Below are 14,540 nucleotides of genomic sequence, written 5' to 3'. Positions count from 1 at the left end.
GAAGTCAGTGAACCTTAAGAAGCATTACTATGAACTAAGCTAGTGGAGGTGATGGAATTCCAGTTGAGCTATTTCAAATCCTAAAAGATGATGCTGTGAAAGTGCTGCACTCATTATGTCAGCAAAACTGGAAAACTCAGCAGCGGCCACAGGATGGAAAAATGGTCAGTTTTTATTCCAATCCCAAAGAAGAGCAATGCCAAAGAATGTACAAACTATCACATAATTGCACTCATCTCACTTACTAGCAAGGTAATGCTCAGAATCCTTCAAGCTAGATTTCAGCAGTATGTGAACTGAGAATTTCCAGATGTACAAGCTGGATTTAGAAAAGGCAAACTCGAATTAGAAAAGGCAAACTCAATTTAGAAAAGGCAGAGGAACCAGAGATCAAACTGCCAATATCAGCTGGATCATAAAAAGAGCAAGTGAGTTCCAGAAATATATCTACTTCTGCTTCATTGACTACACTAAATACATTGTGTGGATCACAACAAACTGGAAAATTCTTAAATAGATGGGAATACCAGACCACCTTACCTGCCTCCTGAAAAACATGCATGCATCTCAAGAAGCAACAGTTAGAACCAGACATGGAAAAACGGACTGGTTCCAAATTGGTAAAGGAGTACGTCAAGGCTGTATATTGTCACCCTGCTTATTTACCTTCTATTCAGAGTATGTCATGTGAAATGCTGGGCAGGATGGCACAAGCCAGAATCAAGATTTCCAGGAGACATATCAATAACCTCAGATATGCAGATGATACCACCCTTCTGGCAGAAAGCAAAGAGGAACTAAAGAGCCTCTTGAAAAAAGTGAAAGAGGAGAGCAAAAAAGCTGGCTTAAAACTCAACATTCAAAACACTAAGATCATGGCATGTGCTCCCATCAGTTCATGTCAAATAGATAGGGAAACAATGGAAACAGTGACAGACTTTATTTATTGGGCTCCAAAATCACTGTAGATTGTGACTGCAGCCATAAAATTACAAGGTGCTTGCTCTTTGGAAGAAAAGTTATGACAAACCTAGAAAGCAAGTTAAAAAGCAGAGACATCTATTTGCCAAAAAAGGTTCTTATAGTTAAAGCTATGGTTTTCCCAGTAGTCATATGCTAAAGTGAGAGTTGGACCTAAAGAAGGCTGAGCACTGAAGAATTGATGCTTTTGAACTGTGGTACCAGAGAAGACTCTTGAGAGTCCTTTAGTCAGCAAGATCAAACCAGTCAATCTTAAAGGAAATCAACCCTGGATATTCATTGGAAGGACTGATGCTGAAGCTCCAATCCTTTGGCCACCTGATGTGAAGAGCCAATTCTTTGGAAAAGATCCTGATGCTGGGAAAGGTTGAGAGCAGGAGGAGAAGGGGATGATAGAGGATGAGATAGTTGGGTGGCATCATTGACTTAATGGACTTGAGTTTTAGCAAACTCTGGGAGATAGTGAAAGACATGGAAGCCTGGCATAGTGCAGTCCATGAGGATGCAAAGAGTCAGACACACCTGAGTAACTGACTGAACAACAACAGTCTTAAGCAGAGCTCTGAGAGGGACTGTGCCAGGTGACAACAGATATGTGTTCAGACTTGGACTGTTAATAGATGGCATTGTGCTCTTGAACTTTGGTAGTCCATATATTTTGCCTGATTTTTATATCTTACATAAACAAGGAGTTACTGTGAATCCACATCTTCCCTCCTATTTTTAATCTGTTGGTTTCATTACATGGAAGAAGTTCTAGACTATAAAATGGCAGATTTTTGTTCTTCTTGAGATATCATAATACTTGGTTGAGGAACTTGACAGTTTTATAATTCTGAATGAGGGACTCTGCTTCAATTGACAAAACCAGTTTAAACTACTTTAATGTCAGATTTAGAATTCAGAAATGTCTAGATACAGGTTTCTATCTATGTCACCAGGATTCTTTCATTTATACTGTCCTCTGTGTGGTCCCTTAAGGAGATTCCTCGCATGGTACAAAGATCAATGTCAGAAGCTCTAGACTTAGTATAAAGAGGAAGAATCTTTTCTCCCCTTGAGTTGTATAAATTTATGAAAAACAAACACAACTGAGAGTAGCTGTGTTTGTCCAGTTCTTTCATCCTTGGTCCTGAACCAGTTATTTGATCAGAGGAAGGTGGTAGAATAATTGATTTTGCAAACTTAGGTTACATTCCCATATCAGGTAGTAGGGTTTGGGGACAGCCCTGGTCAGCAGTGTTGACAGTGGGGGAGGAGTGTTTCCTTAAAGCAACCCTGGGCCTACATACCTTACCTAGAAATGCAAAATTGTGTTTTCTTTCTCTTTCTTATTTCCTTTCCAATGTCCCCCTGATTACTACTTATTTCCAAGGTTATAGCATTTAGATATATGAATTTAAATGATCAATTTAAACAAATAAGAACTTGAACTTCAATTATGAGCAATAGAGACATTGATTACATTTAATAAGAATCACTTTTTGTTTTCCTTTCAGATGACTTGTTTAAGCATAGCATTATAAAAGTTCCAATAAAATTAACATCCTTAACTTAGCTTAAAATAAATTTTCTTAAAATAAATAGCTTAAATAAAGTTTCTAAGGGAACTTTCTGTAAAACTGCAATAGCCATAATCTCCTAACACAGACACTTGCAAGACTTAAAGGGCAGTGTAGAAGCTGAATCTTTCCACTGTTTCCTCTGTACACATTTTGCTTTGAGGAGAATGATATTCAAACTGGAAATATAGTCAGCTGGTCCCTATCACCTGCATTTCAGTCTTTTCTTTCTATTGTACTTACCAAGCAATATTCAGTAAAGTCTTAATTATTGACATGTAGATTCAAAATGCATCTCTAAAATATCTGAATGTTTGCTTCTAAGTTCTCACACTTTCAAAAATTTTAGATGAAAAATTAATTATGTCTAAATTTAGTAACTTTAGATGAATAATTTTTAATGTAACATTGTCTAGAGAGTCTCTCTTACCTGGTACTTCTATTTTCTAATATTAAAGTTATTTCTGATTATTACACATCATTTATAAAGTTATAAAGATATAAGATAAAAAATTACCATACCATCTAGATATGATATCTTGATAGTTTTCTTCTAATAACCATGAAAATTAAATAGCTAAAACCACATTGGTAAACTTTTTAAATTTTGCATTTTTTTGACAAACATGTGATAAGCTTTCCCTCATGTAATTAAGGGCTTCTCTGGTGGCTCAGCTAGTATAGAATCTGCCTGCAATGAGGGAGAACTGGGTTCCATCCCTGGGTTGGGAAGATTCTCTGGAGAAGGGAAAGCCTACCCACTCCAGTATTCTGGCCTGGAAAATTCCATGGACTGTATAGTCCATGGGGTCGCAAAGAGTCAGACACGACTGAGCGACTTTTTCTTTCTTCTGGTAGCTCAGCGGTAAAGAATCTGTCTGAAATGCAGGAGACACAGGAGACAGGGTTTCGATCCCTGGGTCTCTGGGTCGGGAAGATCCCATGGAAGAAGGCATGGCAAGCCACTCTAGTATCCTTGCCTGGAGAATACCAGGGGCAGAGGAGGCTGGCGGGTTGAAGCCCATAGGGTCGCAAAGGCTCGGACGTGACTGAAGCGACTTAGCACGCACATGTGTAACTAATAATCTTTGTTTCAATGGTTTCGATTTGCCATAAGAGCATATATTTTCCCTTTGCTTAAATACATATGTTCATGACTATTTCTGCACTCTATTCCCGCCCCTCATTGCTTTATTAGTGTATTCTTGTCTGTCAAGGTTTATATTAAGTCGTTATCCATTATAAAGTAAATCCCACTCATTATGTTTTAGAATTGCCTTGGCAATTACATTTCCCTATGAATTTTAGAATCAGCTTGTCAACTTCCACACAAACACACACCCACACAAATCTGTGTAGGTATTCACTGAAATTTCAGTGAATCTATCAATCAACTTGAGGATAATATGGTTACCAAGTTTTCTTCATTCCCTTTGTCTTTTTCTGTCTCTATTTCAAACAATGATTATCATACAGTTTTCCATTTATTTAAGTCTTCTTTAATTTCTCTCAATATTGATTCATTGCCTTGGGTATCGTTTATTCAATTTGGTTATATTTGATTCAATATTCTATTGTATATAGCATTTGTAAAGTTTATTTTATGTATATTGCTATTGAAATAATTTTTTTCATTCCTATATTTCTGAGCACCTGAGTTATTTTTAGCTGTAAGTATGCATGTGCGGTGTGTGTGAGTGTCTGCACATATAAATGGTTACATCCTTTAGCACTGCATGGTTGCCATTAACATGTTAATTTTATGAGTGAAAATAAAATTTTATCATCTTAATTCTCATTTCTTTAATTATTATTAGTAGGGGTGAATATTTTAAAATGTTCATTAGCCTTTGTAACTGAATAAATAACACTTCTGCAAGCTACAGAGAAACTCTTAAATAGAAATATTAGCTGAATTCCTGTGTTTCATGCAAAAAGAATTTTTGTACATTAGCTTTTTATTTAAGCATTGTTTTGCACTGTGTAATGCCATTTACCTATGACAATATTTTATAATAACATCTGAACTTTCAAAGTCCTTTTGTTATGTCCTTGTTATTAATTGGATTCACTTACCACATTACTGGAATGCTGAAAGTTTAACAATGCCAAGCTTTTATTTGTGACAGACTTGTGTTTTAATATGTTGAATCCTGACTCAGATACAAGATTTATGCTATAAGAGTAAAACAAATGAATGTGATTCATCCCCTACTTTAAATAGTTGACCATCTAGATAGTAGTGTAGAAAGCCCTGTGTGCAGTCAAATAGAATCAAGCCTGGGAAATAGAATCTGAAATTAGCTAATCATAAAATTCCAAATGGAACATAAAATTTACTTTGTAGTTTAATTTATTTTGCCCTGTTGCTGTCTTAGATGTTAATGAATAATCCTACCTGACCACCTGTGGTGAAATGAGTATGTTGATGAAAAGACTGAATTTGAAATTATGGAAAAGTTTATTGAGAAGGATAGGTAAAAATAAAGGAAAAAATTCATTTGTTAACCATAAGAATAGACAAGGGAATGGAATTCACAATTAGAATGGAATTTGCATTCCCTTTATCGTGTATGTTAATTTATAGACTTGTTCAATGAAACCTGGGATGTGTTCTGCCAGCCCCCACTTCTCCATAAAGCAGCAGATTCTGGATCTCCTCACCCTGCAGGTGTTACAATTAATTAAACCAGTGTTTCTATTTTGCAAGTATTATGATTGTGATCACTAATGGTGATTAGTCTAGATAATATTGTTAGGTTCTCACTTTCCAGCTTAGGGGTATTGCTTTCATTCTAAAGTGTTGATTGTTTCTTATCTAACTTTGAAAATAAGATTAGATGCTTTTTAAACTGATGTCTCCTATATTGTCTAACTACGGAAATTTATATGGTAATTTAAAATCTGATAAGCTATGAGTGACATAAGCCTGCATAATAAAGCAATCATAAGCATTGACACATTGGGCAGAATTCAACTCAGTTTGCAAGAGAAAAAATCTTCATCACATGCCAAAGAGTTAGAAGGGACATTGAAAATACAATTCATCAAGCAGAATTGTATTTATTTTATCCACTTTATGTACATGCCTGGAAAATTTTATTTTGGCATTTCAACAAGATTAATGAACAAAATAAAGGAGGATATCTCTCTCATTAGCATTTTTTCATTCAACAACTATTTTTTGAATGCTAACTTTGTAGAACAAGCCACTCTGCAAGGCATAGGAAAGGATCAGATGCCATTCTTGACATTTAGTAGAGAAATCAGATCACTCATAGTCTATTAGCATTATTACAATCTCGGTACAGATTTGCTACTTAGTAGTAACATGACCATGTAAAATCTTTTAATCACAACTGTCCTTTTGTCAAAGGCAAAAAGAGAAAAAAAAAATGTCTATCAAGATTGTTCTGTGGATTATGCTTTATGTTATTAGCCCAGTTTCTGACATAATAGACCACAATAACAAGACTTCAGCTTCTGTCTTGGCAGCTCTGACATGGGTCACGATGATCTAAGTCTCCTGTACTTATACCCTTGTACAAGCAGCTCTCATTGAGGGTGGGCTGAAGAGTCAAGTGTGTCTTGCTTTTTAAAAACAGAATAAAGTAAAAATGACACATGTTATTTCACTGATTGGTTTAGAAGATATCATGTTTTCTCTCTGGTCACTACTTTTTATTGGTCCTCTTGTTCTCCCATGTCCTTGCATGCTCCCTTTGATGAGAAAATATGTAATGCTGGAGAGATCCATACAATAACAAACTGGGGTTTTAGTCCATCAGACAATGAGAGACAAAATCCTGCCAACAGCCACTGAATGAACTTGGAAGTGAAACGTGCCCCATTAGAACCTTCAGATGCTTACAGCCCCTAGCACCACCGTGACCCTTGAAAGAGATCTGGGCCAACATTTTTATTTCAATCTTGTGAAAGACCATCAATCAGTGAACCCAGTAAGGCCAGACTCTGAATCCTGATTCACAATAATAAAAAAATAATAAATGTGAGGTGTTTTAGGCTATTACGCTTAGCAGTAGTTTGTTCTCCAGCAGTAGCTAACTACTACAGTTTATGTTCCATATTCCTTTTCTGAATCTGCAATTTCTGACCTATAAAAGATAATAAATCATGACCTACTGACCTCAGAAAATCTTTATAATGTTAAATTATGATAATGTGCATAGAAGAACATAAACTCTCCATCACTCTAAAAAACATAATTTTAAGAAATAATGTTAATGCAAATGATTGGTGTCACAAGGCAAGTAATTACCACTTCCTGAGCACATAGGATGTTTCAAGCACTTTCCAAGATATTTTAGAAACACACCTAATTGATATTGACATCTTATAATTGAGGAAACACATTTAGCCAAGTTTAGTGATGTGCTAAGTGATGGTTTTGGAATTCGCCATCCAGATGTGGGTGAAAAGTCCATGTCATTTTCTCTATAAAATTCTATTTTCCTGTTTTTTTTTTTTTTTTTTTTAAATAAAACAAAAGGTTAGGTTTTTCAAATATGAAATGTCTTATAGTGGGTCTTGTTGGTGGCCCACTAATATTTCCTTAATTGAGCGGGTACACTTATCATCCAGCTGTTGATTATTGGCTGTCAAAGTTTCCAGCTGTCCCCTGATCTGAAGAAATCTCTTACAGAAGGGAGGCAGTCTGAGGCTGAGGACTGACTGACACAGGCTATCACATGAACACTTCAAGTGGAGACCAACTCTGTTGTAATTTGTACTTCAAAGTCTCCTATCAGATGAAACAGAAGCTAGTCTCCAGATCAGAGCACATCTTTGCCACGCTATTATTACTCTGCCCTGTCCTGCTTCCACCACTCCATATCTAAGAGTACTTCCTCGATAAATCTCCCTCACCCACATCTTTGTCTCAGCCTCTGCCTCCAGGGAACTCAAGCTAAGACAGTCCTTTGTCTCCCTTATTTTCTACTTTGTCTTTTACACATTTCTATCTCCAAATCTCATGTACACATACACAGCAATATATTTAGTCAAACCTTTAGGCTACAATTACACAGGTTATTGAGTTTATAACAAAAGTACTAGCTTACATACAAGAAGTAGCAGCCCAAAGCTTGTGTTGTACTTTTGCTGATAGACTTCTGAAAAAGTTTTTTTCCATGGGTTTTTGATACAAAATCTGGTTGCACTACATATGTGTTCATTACACAAGAAAAATTCTGTGTTACATTAACAGATATTTTATATGTAACTTAAAAATCACATTTATTTTATTTATAAAGTAATATATTTGTGGTATAGAATTTTGAAAATACAAATATTTGAAAAAAATTGGAGAAGAATGTATATGTACCCTTAATTCAACTATACAAATACAATTTTAAAAATTAGTCTACTTTTAAAGAAACTTTAAAAAGAAATCATCTTAGTTCGAACTGATATTTTACTAGTCTAGAACTATCAGTTCTTGATGAAAATTCTTGTTCTTTCACTAGTTATTATCCTTTGGGTACAAGGCATATCTTATAAATATATATTTTACCTTTTAAACAGAACTTTTATTACAATAGGACAGTTCTAGTCTTTTCATCAGAAGTGCCTTTGGAAAAGCAGTAGGTTAAATTACTACAGCCTTTATTTTTATTTAAATGTCTAGGACAGATTCCTCAGAACAAAGGCATAATGACATTCTCTGCTTGGGTCTCAACATAGATACAAGCTCATTAGTCACTGCCCTCACCTTAAATCCTACTTGTTAAGGTAATTTATCATTCAAGTGAATTATTTTATACTTTTATTTATATCACTAAAAGAACATAATTAAAATCAACTCAAATTATCCACACAAAATTCTAGAGTTATGTAACCTAGATACTATGCGACCTGAACTTAATACATGTGGGGCTGAAGATTGTACCCCATAAAGCCCTATCCAGCCTTTGTATCCCCTGTTGTAGTCTTCTTTAAACACAAATTGGCAGTGATATCTCCCTCAAGAATTCTGGAATGTTACACAGAACTTGATACATGTCCAATAAATATTAAAAACTATAGTTCCTCAATGGATGATTCCACTATTTTAAATCATGTGAGTGGCAGAGTGCAGAGATCACATACTGTCTTTCCAAGTTTGGCCTTGGTCACTGACCCCTGGGATTACTCTAGAAATGTTTCTCAAGCAGATGTTCATCTTTGTCACTAAGTCTGTGTTCAAAATGGTTTATTTAACAGAAAAGTCTATTAAGTTAAAATTTTTTTCTACATAGTATAAAATAATGAAAAAGGAACATAAAAACTTCCTCTTTGTGTAGGAGTCGGTCATTATCAGGTAAGGTGAGTGTATTGCAGACGATGCCAGCTGTCACAACTAGGGTGATTACATGGAATTGCCTTCATAGGGCGTATTTATGCCTATTCTGTTCCTTAGAGTATTTTTGACTGTAAATATTAAAGCAAAATATACCAAAATAAATGTTTCATACAGACTGGTAAGCATGTACTTGCCTGTCTTTCAGTATTTTTGCCTTACATATCATAGCAAAGTTTGAGTCCATTTGGACATCAGTTTGGCAAACACATGCATGGTTGGTTGTTATATGTGAGGCACTATTTTAAGCCCTACATGGCACTCCACTCTGGCTATGATGTCTAGGTTCTTCCCTACTATATAATACTACCTCTCATTTCAAACACTTAGGAAGGTTATGAGTTCAGAACTCTTGTTGAATTGCATAATATTTAATTGTCTATATTCTTCTCTTTATCCAAAACATATTGCAATAACCCCAGGGCAATAGCATCTCAGTGCTGACTTTGATTTTCCTCTTTTAAGAAAATATACTTAAATTTTTTTAAAGGATGTATTTCCTTCCCAGATTTAAAAAAAAAAAAAAAAAAAGTCTTGTCTAGCTAGGAATAAATTGTAAACTCAATATTATAGCCCAAAAGAGAGTTTTGACTGATTGCCTAGCAATATAAGAATGGTATGCAATTTTCATCTACCCAACAAAAACGTATACCATGAAATTCTATGATATGAAAAACACAAATAGTTGCACATCTTGGTTTCCTTTATATCTACCTTTCATGAAAAGAATCATGGGATTGGAAAAATTCTCACTGCTTTAGAAGGACAGCATGTGTGAAAAATAAGTCAATGACAGATTTCAAGAAGTGGAAACTTATCTACAACTACAGAAAGTTTCCTAAGTACCATTTGAGTTTTAAATGTTAGAAAATTAGAAGTGATATATCTTGCTATTTACAGTGAAAATCTTTTCCTGATTAGAAATGAGTGATATGACAGTCTATCACAAAGTTGGAAAGCCAATCTTTTCATATGAATGAAAAATCATAATCCATATACTCTGAGAAAGATCAGATCATAAATTTGATTTTAGAAATAGGGGAATCACAGCCCTGAAAGCTGAGTGATTTGCTTAAGTCTTTCTGTAAGTCTTGAAACTTAGCATCTCCTTAGCATCTCCTCCACTTGGAGATACTATCAGACTCCAAAGCTTCAAAAGAGTGAAAGTGAAAGTCACTCAGTCATGTCTGACTCTTTGTGACCCCGTGACTACAGTTCATGGAATTCTCCAGGCCAGAATACTGAAATGGGTAGCCTTTCCTTTCTCCAGAGGATCTTCCCAACCCATGGATTGAACCCAGGTCTCCCACACTGCAGGTGGATTCTTTACCAGCGGAGCCATAAGTAAAGCCCAATAGCCTCAGATGTCAACTACAAGTCCAGGTTGTCATCTGTACTTTTGTCCAACCAGAGAGAAATTGGAAGTTTCAAAGACCACCTCCCTTGGGTTTGATTAATTTGCTAGAACACTTACAGAACTCAGAGAAACATTTTACTTAGTAGATTATCAGTTTATTATAAAAGGATATAACTCAGAACAGCCAGATGGAAGAGATGCATAGAGTAAGGTGTGAGGGAAGTGCACAGAGCTGCCATGCCTTCTTCCAATTCCCCAGTCTCCCCAAATCTACACCAGCCCAGAAGTTCTCCAAATTCTGTTCTTTTACACTTTTATAGAGGTTCAATTACATAGGCATAATTGAGTAATTGTTGACTACGGTCAATTGATTTACTCTGCAGGTCCTCTATCCACCCTAAAGGTGGTGAAGAGATGACTGAAAGTTTTACCCTCTTATTTTGTGGCTGGTGTCCCTGACAACCAACCCTTAGGTTTCCTAGACAGTTTCCAAAAGTCACCTCATTAACAAAAGATGCCTTTATCTCATCATTTATGAAATTCAAGTGGTTTTAGGAGCTCTGTGCCAGATATACATTTATTATAGGTCATAATATAAAAACATGATTGTATATGAATATTTATGTATGAATACTCATAGCTATGAACACTTAAGGTATCAGTTCAGTTCAGCTCAGTTCAGTTCACTCAGTCGTGTCTGACTCTTTGCAACCCCATGAATCACAGCACACCAGGCCTCCCTGTTCATCACCAACTCCCAGAGTCTACCCAAACCCATGTCCATCGAGTCGGTGATGCCATCCAGCCATCTCCTCCTCTGTCGTCCCCTTCTCCTCCTGCCCCCAATCCTTCCCAGCATTAGGATCTTTTCCAATGAGTCAACTCTTTGCATGAGGTGGCCAAAGTATTGGAGTTTCAACTTCAACATCAGTCTTTCCAATGAACACCCAGGACTGATCTCCTTTAGGATGGACTGGTTGGATCTCCTTGCAGTCTAAGGGACTCTCAAGAACCTTCTCCAACACCACAGTTCAAAAGCATCACTTCTTCAGCTCTCAGCTTTCTTTATAGTCCAACTCTCACATCCATACATGACTACTGGAAAAACCATAGCCTTGACTAGATGGACCTTTGTTGGCAAAGTAATGTCTCTGCTTTTAAATATGCTATCTAATAAAGTATAATAATTACTCATATATGAAGACATAAGGTATAAACTGTAATAATTGCTCATATATTTACCATTCAGATATATGGTAAAACATAACCAGTACACATAGGCATCATCTCTGCTCACCCCTCTGCTCTACCTTACAGACATAACCATAATACTGAACCATTTACTATTTTATGGTATATCACCTCAAAATAACCACACATCTTCCCATTCCTATACAGTGTACTTTTATGCAATGTGACTTTTAATCTTTCTCATGAAAAGGAGGAATTTGCCCTTCACTGTATCAACTTTTGTTTTGTTTTGTTTTGCCTATTTGACTGTAGTAGTAAATTTGTGTCATCCTGACTGAGGCATGGTACTCAGAAATGTGGTCAAACATTATTCTGGATGTTTCTGTGAGAGTGGTTTTGGATGAGTGAAACTGAAGTCGCTCAGTCATGTGCAGACTCTTAGTGACCCTATGGACCGCAGCCTACCAGGCTCCTCCATCCATGGGATTTTCCAGGCAAGAGTACTGGAGTGGGGTGCCATTGCCTTCTCTTTGGATGAGAGTAACATTTAAATAAGTGGTTTTTGAGTAAACAGATTATCTTCTATAAGGTAAGTGGGTCTCATCCAATAAGTTGAAAATCTGAAGAGAATGAAAGACTGACCTCCCCTGAGCAAGAGAGAATTCTGCAGTAGGGAGATATCAAATGCAAGCTGCAACATAAGTTTTACCCTGGGTCTTCAGCCTGCTGGCCCACTCTGCAGATCTGTGCTGCCAGCCTCCATAATTTCATGAATCAATTCCAGTCAATCAATCAATAGCCACATACAGACTCACATAGAGAGCTATATCACTTGAGAACCCTAATACACTGCTGTTTCAAAAACATAAAGCAAACCGAAGCTTGCAAAATGCTTGCATGGTAAGACCTGATTTCTCTTTGTGTAAGTGGTATTCCCTGGAAACTTGTGACCACCACCATATGGACAAACCAAGGCTAGTGAACTACATGATAAGAGGCAAGAGGCATGATTAATTCCATCATTCATGTCAACAGAAAGCCTAGTTCCAGACACAGGAATGAGAAACTCAACTACCAGTTGCCCACATATGCATGAACAAGCCCAGTCAACACACCTAAAAATTGAGAATCTTAAAGCAACAAATCTTATAATTAGCTCATATAGTTTCTGAAGATCAGGTATCAAGAGAGGCTTAGCTACTGTTTCTGACTCAGAGCCTCTTACTAGACTTTATTTAAGCTATCAGCCAGAACAGAAACTACCTGAAAACTTGACTGTGGCCAGAAAATTTGCTTCTAGGATCACTTTAGAGGTTGATGGTGGGCCGCGGTTCTTATCTAGCTGTTGGCTAGATATTTTATTTCCTTATGTATCCATTGTTGTTGTTTAGTTGCTCAGTCATTTGGACTGTAGCCTGTCAGGCTCCTCTGTCCTTGGACTCTCCCAAGCAAAGAGTACTGGAGTGGGTTTCCATTTCATTTTCCAGGGGATCTTCCCAGCCCAAGAGTCAAACCTATGTCTCCTGCATTGACAGGCAGCTTCCATACCACTGAGCCACCAAAAAGCCCTATGTATCCAACAGTTTGATTGTTCAGTCATGTCCAACTCTCTGGAACCCCATGGACTGTAGCACACCAGGCTTCCCTCTCCACCACTAACTCCCGGAGCTTACTCAAACTCATGTCCATCAAGTCAGTGATGACATCCAACCATCTCATCCTCTGTCTGTCATCCCCTTTTCCTCCTGCCTTCAGTCTTTCCCAGCATCAGGGTCTTTTCCAATGAGTCAGTTCTTCCCATCAGGTACACAGAGCATTGGAGCTTCAGCTTCAGCATCAGTCCTTGCAATGAATATTCAGGACTGATTTCCTTTAGGATGGACTGGTTGGATCTCCTCGCAGTCCAAGGGACTCTCAAGAGTCTTCTCCAACACCACAGTTCAAAAGCATCAGTTCTTCAGCTCTCAGCTTTCTTTATAGTCCAACTCTCACATCCATACATGACTACCAGAAAAACCATAGCTTTGACTAGACAGACCTTTGTTGGCAAAGTAATGCCTCTGCTTTTTAATATGCTGTCTAGGTTTGTCACAGCTTTTCTTCCAAGGAACAAGCGTCTTTTGATTTCATGGCTGCAGTCACCATCTGCAGTGATTTTGGAGCCCATGAAAGTAGTCTTTCACTGTTTGTATTGTTTCCCCATCTATTTGCATTGGAGTGATGGGACTGGATGCCATGATCTTCATATTTTGAATGTTGAGATTTAAGCCAGCTTTTTCACTCTCCTCTTTCACTTTCATCAAGAAGCTTTTTAGTTCTTCTTAGGAATATTCATAATTGTCTCTGCTGACTTCCTCCAGAATAAGGGACCCCAGAGGGAAAGCAAAGATCATCCAAGATAGAAACTGAGGTCTTTTATGCTATAAACCTGGAGGAAACAAAATGGCATGTTAACACTGGTCACACAGACCTTCTCTGGTATATGAGGGAAGGGATTACAAACACACATGTTTATCAAGAGCAAGGACTCATTGAGTTCCTTTTCAGAGGTTGGATACCACATATTTATGTTTTTCAGTGAAGACTTAATAATAGCAATTCTTTTTCAATAGAGCTTTTGCTGGATTTAGTCTAAGATCCTTTCTTTTATGGTTGGTTATTATTTTAAATAATATTATTATTTAAAATATTATTATTATTAATAATTATTTAAAATAATAATTTAAAATAATATTATTATTAAAATTTACCTTCAAAAATTCTCCTGAGGATATGCAAAAATGAATGCAATTGACTTATCTATATTGAACTTTCCTAAGATCTTTTTACTAATTCTGAAAGTAAATCTGCAATTTATGTTTGGATACAAACCTGGTCCTAACCTAACAGAAGCAGAAGATATTAAGAAGAGGTGGCAAAAATACACAGAAGAACTATAAAGATCTTCTTTATAAAGAACAAAAAAGATCTTCTTGACCCAGATAACCAAGATGTTATGTTCAGTCACCTAGAGCCAGACATCCTGGAATGTGAAGTCAAGTGGGCCTTAGGAAGCATCACTACTAACCAAGCTAGTGGAGGTGATGGAATT

This window comes from Dama dama, chromosome 31 (assembly GCF_033118175.1).
Source record: "Dama dama isolate Ldn47 chromosome 31, ASM3311817v1, whole genome shotgun sequence".
Taxonomy (NCBI): domain Eukaryota; kingdom Metazoa; phylum Chordata; class Mammalia; order Artiodactyla; family Cervidae; genus Dama; species Dama dama.
This window is presented reverse-complemented; position numbering follows the sequence as displayed.